We start from the raw sequence: 6,300 nt of genomic DNA, 5'->3' as shown, positions 1-6,300 counted from the left end.
GGGGTCCACCGCAGGGGGAGACGTCCATTTAGCCACAAAGGCCTCCTCAAAGGATAGCGAACAGAGAAACATCTCGGAACTGCGAATGACGTTGCAGGTCGCTTCCACTCTTTATAAATGAAATCATCGAAAAAGGGGATGTAGGGGAGCAACTAGCGGAACGCCTACCCTTAGGTGTCCCGAACTGAACTGGCGGCAATTCGGAAGAACCAGGAACCTTTTTGGTGCGTTGGCCGGGAAACGAACCCGTGCCAACTGCTTGGAAGGCAGCTATGCTCACCACTATACCACCAACGCTCCTTAGGTTTGAGGGTCTCCCTAACCGCACGCATCAGCGCTGAGACAAATTCACGCTCCTGACCCAGGAGCGAAGCCCCGGACTCGACCTCACTGCCCGACTCCGGTTGGGAAGAACCCCCAGCATCAGGACGAGGGGACGCCGTGGAAAGCTCCCTTTCCTCCTCAGACTCCCATGACAGGGCAGGGGAAGGCAACAGCAGAGTAAGTTTCTTAGGAGGCTTCTGCGTCAGCAGAGGCGTTTCTTACCTCCGCACTCTGCGTTATTACTGAGCTCCGCACTCTGCGTTATCACTGTACCTCTGCACTCTGCATTATCACTGACCTCTGCACCTCGGCAATTAATTTTTTTCAAATTGATTTTGCTGTGTTAGATCCTGTGCAGCAGCCTCCTGGGGAACTACGCGACGCCTGCTTACAGGGCCTCTGCTGCCTACACATCTCCCGCTCCTGAGACCCTCTACCAAGACACCAGACCTGTACTCCGTAGCAGATCAGCAGCACAGAGTATGTACCAAACTAAACTTTTATTCTGCATTGTTGTGCAATGTGTTGCTGGGATTTGTAGTCCTCTAAAGCAGATGGTATTATTCTTCAGTGGCAGAACTACCAGGGTTGCAGCTGCGATTGGGACCTGTTGCTCCCCCATTGTCCTGAAATCATTAGTCTGTATTGTTTTAGAAAAACTGTCACATGACACTTTAACAAAAGGTATGGGTAATTGTATTTGAGAAAATGTATCCATACCTGTACCCGGTCTAGAAAAAATGGTATTGGTGGATCTCTACTCCCATCCATGCCCGTACCGAGGTACAGACATGTAGTAATATTGATGGGAGGCAGAGTTAAATGACTACAAGTGTGGTAGATAGGCAGCCATCTTAGGCCCCGTTCACATTGAGCGATTTATCACGCGGTAATTCCCGCGATATCGCGGCAATTTAACGCGCGATATCGCTCTCCAATGCTTCTCAATGGGGCAAAGGGTCCTGCTACAGCAGGACCCTCTTTGGAGCGGATTTAGCCCCGATTCAAGCTTGCTCAATGCAAGCATTTGCGCGATATCGCGCAAAATGCAAATCGTGCGACAAACGCGCGATTTGCAAATCGCGCAGTGTGAATGGGGCCTTAGGGCTTGCACGGGGGGCAAAAATGCACCTTCCACCGGCCCTGATCACAGACTGCTGGCTGTCACTGGCAGCTGTGAGGAGGAAGGCGCCGCTGTCCAGATCACTAACCAGAGTCAGTGACAACTGGCAGCTGCAGTGGAGTAGGCCAGGACCTGGTGGAGGAGGAGGCAGGGCCTTGTGGCAATGAGGCCAGGCCTGGCGGTGGTGGAGGAGGAGGATGCAGTGCACGCTGCCGAGCGAGGAGGAGGCAGGGCCCAGCGGTGGAGAAGGCTGCCAGGTAATAGATGTGTAGGGGTGTGACTAGCCCACCTGAGACATTGCAGAGCCCACCATAGAGAGTCTATGGTGGGCTCTGCAGAGTCGCTATCAGGTGGGCTGTGTGGGATCTCAGGTGGGCTCTGCAAGGAGCGTAACTAGAAATCACAGGGCCCCATACAAAATGTTGCTTCCTGTCTCAACAGCCACAGCTCCGGCAGAGAGAAAGAGGGGAGAGCCTGCCCGAGGTGACAAACATGCCGCCGCCCTCTGTACTCTGCGTCCCCTCCCATGCACTTTGCGTCCCTCCCCTGCATCCCCCCTTTGCCACCCCTGTAGTCTGCGTCCCACCCCTGTAGTCTGGGTCCCACCCCTGGGCTCTGGGTCCCAGCTGACCTCCACACTCTGCGTTATTACTGACTTCCGCACTCTGCGTTATTACTGACCTCTGCGATTTAATTTTTCAAATTGATTTGGGTTACTTACTACTGACCTCTGCACTTTGTGCGATACCTTCTCCTGACTGATGCACTCTGTATGTTTCTTACGACTGACCTCTGCAGTCTGTGCGTTACTTATGACTGACCTTTGCACTTTGTGAATTACTTCCTTAGGGTCAGTGTTTTGTGTCTAGTTATTTATAGAATTAGATAAGAGACAGAAATAAAATTCTAGCTCTAGGCGAGTCTTAAAATATGCAATTGATTCATTCAATTTTGTATTATCGTTTGCATTTTATTTCATTATGGGTGTAAGTAGGGGCCTCACGTTTGAGTTTCGCCTAAGGCCTCACAAAGTCTAGAGCCACCTCTGTGAGTCAGCGCACGTTCAATGCGCGTCAAAGCCATCTATGGCAGAAGAAAAAACTTCAAGGGATAACGCAGTACCCGCGGTACTGCCCAAACCCACCAAGGACCCTGAGGGGGGCAAGAGTGCATGGGAGAGAGGCGCCGGCGTACAGGCCGCACAAAAAGGGGGGAATGAGAGGAATCAGCAGAAAGCAGCCCACAGCCCTCGCAAGGTAACGTGGGCGGTGCGTTCCATGACATCTCGCTCACACCTCGCCTCAGGAACAGGAGACTGCCACAGGCAGAGAGGGACCCCAGCAGTACTCATGACCCCCACATCTGAAACACCACAGCAGAGCGATTCGGAGGAGAGCTGCACACGTCTGGTCTGCAGATAGCCACGCTGAGGAAAGGAACGCCCCTTCCGCCCGTCCGAACTAGGCCAGGTACCAGAGCTCCCCACAGGAAGTGACAGCGGCCGAATAGGACGCCTGCCCTCAAAGAAAATGGCGGCCGTGAACCCTCCGGAGGCCGTAACTCAGGCCAGGGGCTCGATTTTCGTCCGCGGCCGAATTTTACCTCAGACATCCCCAGACACCCTCACACAGCCCCCGCATGTAGGGGTAACGCCACAGAGTGCCCAGCAGATGGCCGACACCGACTAACAACCCACAGTGCACCCATGAGGTATGGGGAAAGGGGGGGGAAGAGAGACAGACAGGGGCCCTGTGTAATACTAAGCTGTGGCCCCCCGCCACAGGACCCGGACCCTCACAGCACATCGCCCCCACACGGGGGACTGTCAGTCAGAGAGCCATCCAGCAGGTAGGGTCCACCCGCACATCCCCAGCACAGGTCCATACACCCCCAGTATCACTGGCCGCAGCACGAAGGGGAAGCCTCACCTCAGGACATGCAGGAAATGGCGGGAAAACGTCCCTGACCGTGGTCGCGGCCCCCACCAGCCTGTGTGAGCCGCTGTGACTGTCAGACCAAGACCTCCAATCAAATGCACCCCACCGGGCCAAAAAGCCCACAGGCGTCGAGATATTACCGTAGCAGCCGAACCACTGTAGCGGGACTGCATACGCTTGTTGGTCGCACAGGGGAGACTCCAATGATCTATAATCATCCAGCATGTCGCCCTGGCGACGCTTGACAAAACAGCGAAGAAAAGGAGGGAAAGAAAAAATTTGCAGAGAGACAATTTTTAGCTCCTTACTCCTGACGCTGGGCAAAAAACTGGAGACTTGTCAGCAGGTGGGGGGTTGGCCCACCAGCAGGGGCCACCTCTAGGCTGTCTTTTGCTGTGTGCCTAGCGTCCTTCTCCTGCAGGTGGCGATATACCCTACAGTACAGGATCTATGATCTGTTGCCCTGTGTCCTTCAATGAACAGAAGGTGAGGGAGGAGTAACAGCCGATGATCGGTGGATTATACATTGCAGAAAAAAAAAATGGGGAAGGTGATGGTCTTCTTTCAACAGAGCAGAATGCTTTCATTTTAAGTATAAGGGCTTGTTCACACCAAATGCAGACAAGATCTGCATGAGTTTCTGCACATGCAGTGCAGTGTATTTTGCAGCGTTTCGGGACGGTTTAAAAAAACAAACGCCTTTTTATGCATTTCCATGCATTTTGGTGCATTCCAGAGCAGAAAGAAAATAGGGCATGCTGCAGTTTTTCCACATGCTCTGAAACTAAACGCTCTGGTGTGAACTAGAGCTCATAATACCATTGGAATACGTTGGATGCATTTTTGATGCGTTCTGTAACTGCTCTGCATCTGCTCCGCACTTGGTGTGAACTAGCAGTAACATAACATTAAAATGCAAACATGCATACAGTGTAAACACACTATTTCTATCCAGGGTAAGGCTATCTTTTTGCTGGTAAGGTGGTATTCTGGGAAAACTAATTACCAAGTCATGTGAAAACTGCAGGCTGCCCACTGTAGGCTCCTGTAATGTTAGGGGAATCCAGCAGGATCGCAGGACACAGGCTTTGCAAATAAAGTAAAGTTTATTAACTTAAATAGCTTCACAGCAGCAAAATAACAAAACAGTTCATCTTCACTGACCAGCTGGCCAACTCAAACAGCAACTCTTCAGTACAACACAAAAGAACAGTCTCACCAACATGAAGATTTCAGAGCTGCAATCACAGTTTAAACAGTCCCAGACTTCCAGGGTAACTTTCCCAGTCTACAGATTTACAGCAAGATTACTGACATTCAAGCTCACAACAGTACACAGATCCCCACTCTCCAACCTCCTCCACACTACCCCTCACCTGCTAGCTACCACTTCCTGTCTTTTAAACACACTCTTCCTCCAGCAGGTGAGTTAACCCCGTCTCATCCTTTAAAGGGACCACAGTCCAAACAGAGGGGAAATATAGCGTCCTTCCAGGACCCAGCCCCGGTGTCCTATACAGCTCCTTATTGTCATTCTTGCACACAGACATATGGCTTGCGGCTACATACCTAGCTAGAAGCACACATTAGAGCTTTCTGGACTCAGGCATCATTGAATTACATAAAAATGTAGTTGAAGGTAATCTTTGTGTTCTTTTAGTATGTAATACAGTTTTAATGTTTCCTGGACAGCAAAAGCATTTCACAGATCTATTTAATGTAACTTGAAGCCTAAAGTTACTCTTAAATTGTAGCAACATACCTCCTTGGTAGTCTAACAATCTATTATCTGTATCCCAGGAGTCAGTGGCCAAAGTCTGAGGTCTATTGCACACAGCCGGTAAATTATCATTTTGTCCAGGTGAAATCCCGGCACTCATTGATGTAACATCATGAGAAGACATTTCTTCACAAGTGTCCCATACTAAAAAAAAAAAAAGTAAAACTATAACTAATTTATTACAAAGCAGAAATGTATTTTATTATACAGAGCTATTAAAATCATTAAATGTAAGATGATATATTTATTATCAATGCTGACATGACACTCAATAAAATGTCTGTATCCACCAGAGAAGAAGAAAGTACTGTATGTACGGCTGCATGGAGACAAAGCTGTGCACATGGCTTATGTGAGTGTGCGTGGGGGGGATGGGTGGTTAGGGAAAAATATTTACAGAGTCAGAGATGCCACTAGGCCATGGTTTAGGGCATTATTGCTGCTTGGGGCAGCATCAAGATCATGCCTGGTAAATGCCGTGGATCTTGTGGAGTTGTCCTGCAGCATCCATCACACTCTCCAGAGTGGCAGCATGTGCCCTGTTCTGAGACACATTCATACCTCGAGTCCCAACTTTATAATTTGAACATCAGGAACAACCCTGTATGTATAGATGCTGTATGGTAGGGGTAGGGAGAACTGTATTTATAGATGCTATATGGTAGGAGTATGAAAACTGTATGTATGGATGCTGTGAGTTTGGAGGTTGAGAACTGTATGTAGGAATAATGTACAGTGGGGCTTGAGAACTCTATGTATTTATACTGGAAAGGTGGAGTTGAAAAATGTATATATGGACACTGACATATAGTGGGAAAGGGAATGTGCCTCTCCTCGATTGACTGGGTCAGAAGGAGGTGGCGGTCAGAGTTTTTAGGTGACTTGGGTGAACTGAGTTCACACCAATCCCAGCCTCATAACTAGTGGCAGGGTAAGAACTGTATGTGTAGATGCTGTATGGTGGCAGTGTGAAAACTGCATGTATGGATAATGAGGGGGGGATGTTGAGAACTGAATATATGTATACTGGAAGGGTAGGGATGTTGGTGGCAGGGTAAGAACTGTATGTATATGTCTGTGAAGGAGAGAGGTGTTAAAACAGCATTGTATGTGGCAGACAATAGATGTCTCACACC

General features: G+C 49.4%; 1 non-coding gene across 1 annotated transcript; it reads right to left on the bottom strand.

Moving 5' to 3' along the window:
- Positions 1 to 225: 225 nt before the first annotated feature.
- Positions 226 to 297, bottom strand: TRNAG-UCC. Its single transcript has one exon. It is a non-coding gene; the product is annotated as a tRNA-Gly (tRNA).
- Between the last annotated feature and the right edge of the window lie 6,003 nt (positions 298 to 6,300).

Source organism: Nanorana parkeri, unplaced genomic scaffold (assembly GCF_000935625.1).
Source record: "Nanorana parkeri isolate BGI_ZX_2015 unplaced genomic scaffold, ASM93562v1 scaffold2042, whole genome shotgun sequence".
Classification (NCBI taxonomy): domain Eukaryota; kingdom Metazoa; phylum Chordata; class Amphibia; order Anura; family Dicroglossidae; genus Nanorana; species Nanorana parkeri.
Note: the sequence above shows the minus strand (reverse complement) of the source record. Positions and strands in the feature narration are given on the sequence as shown.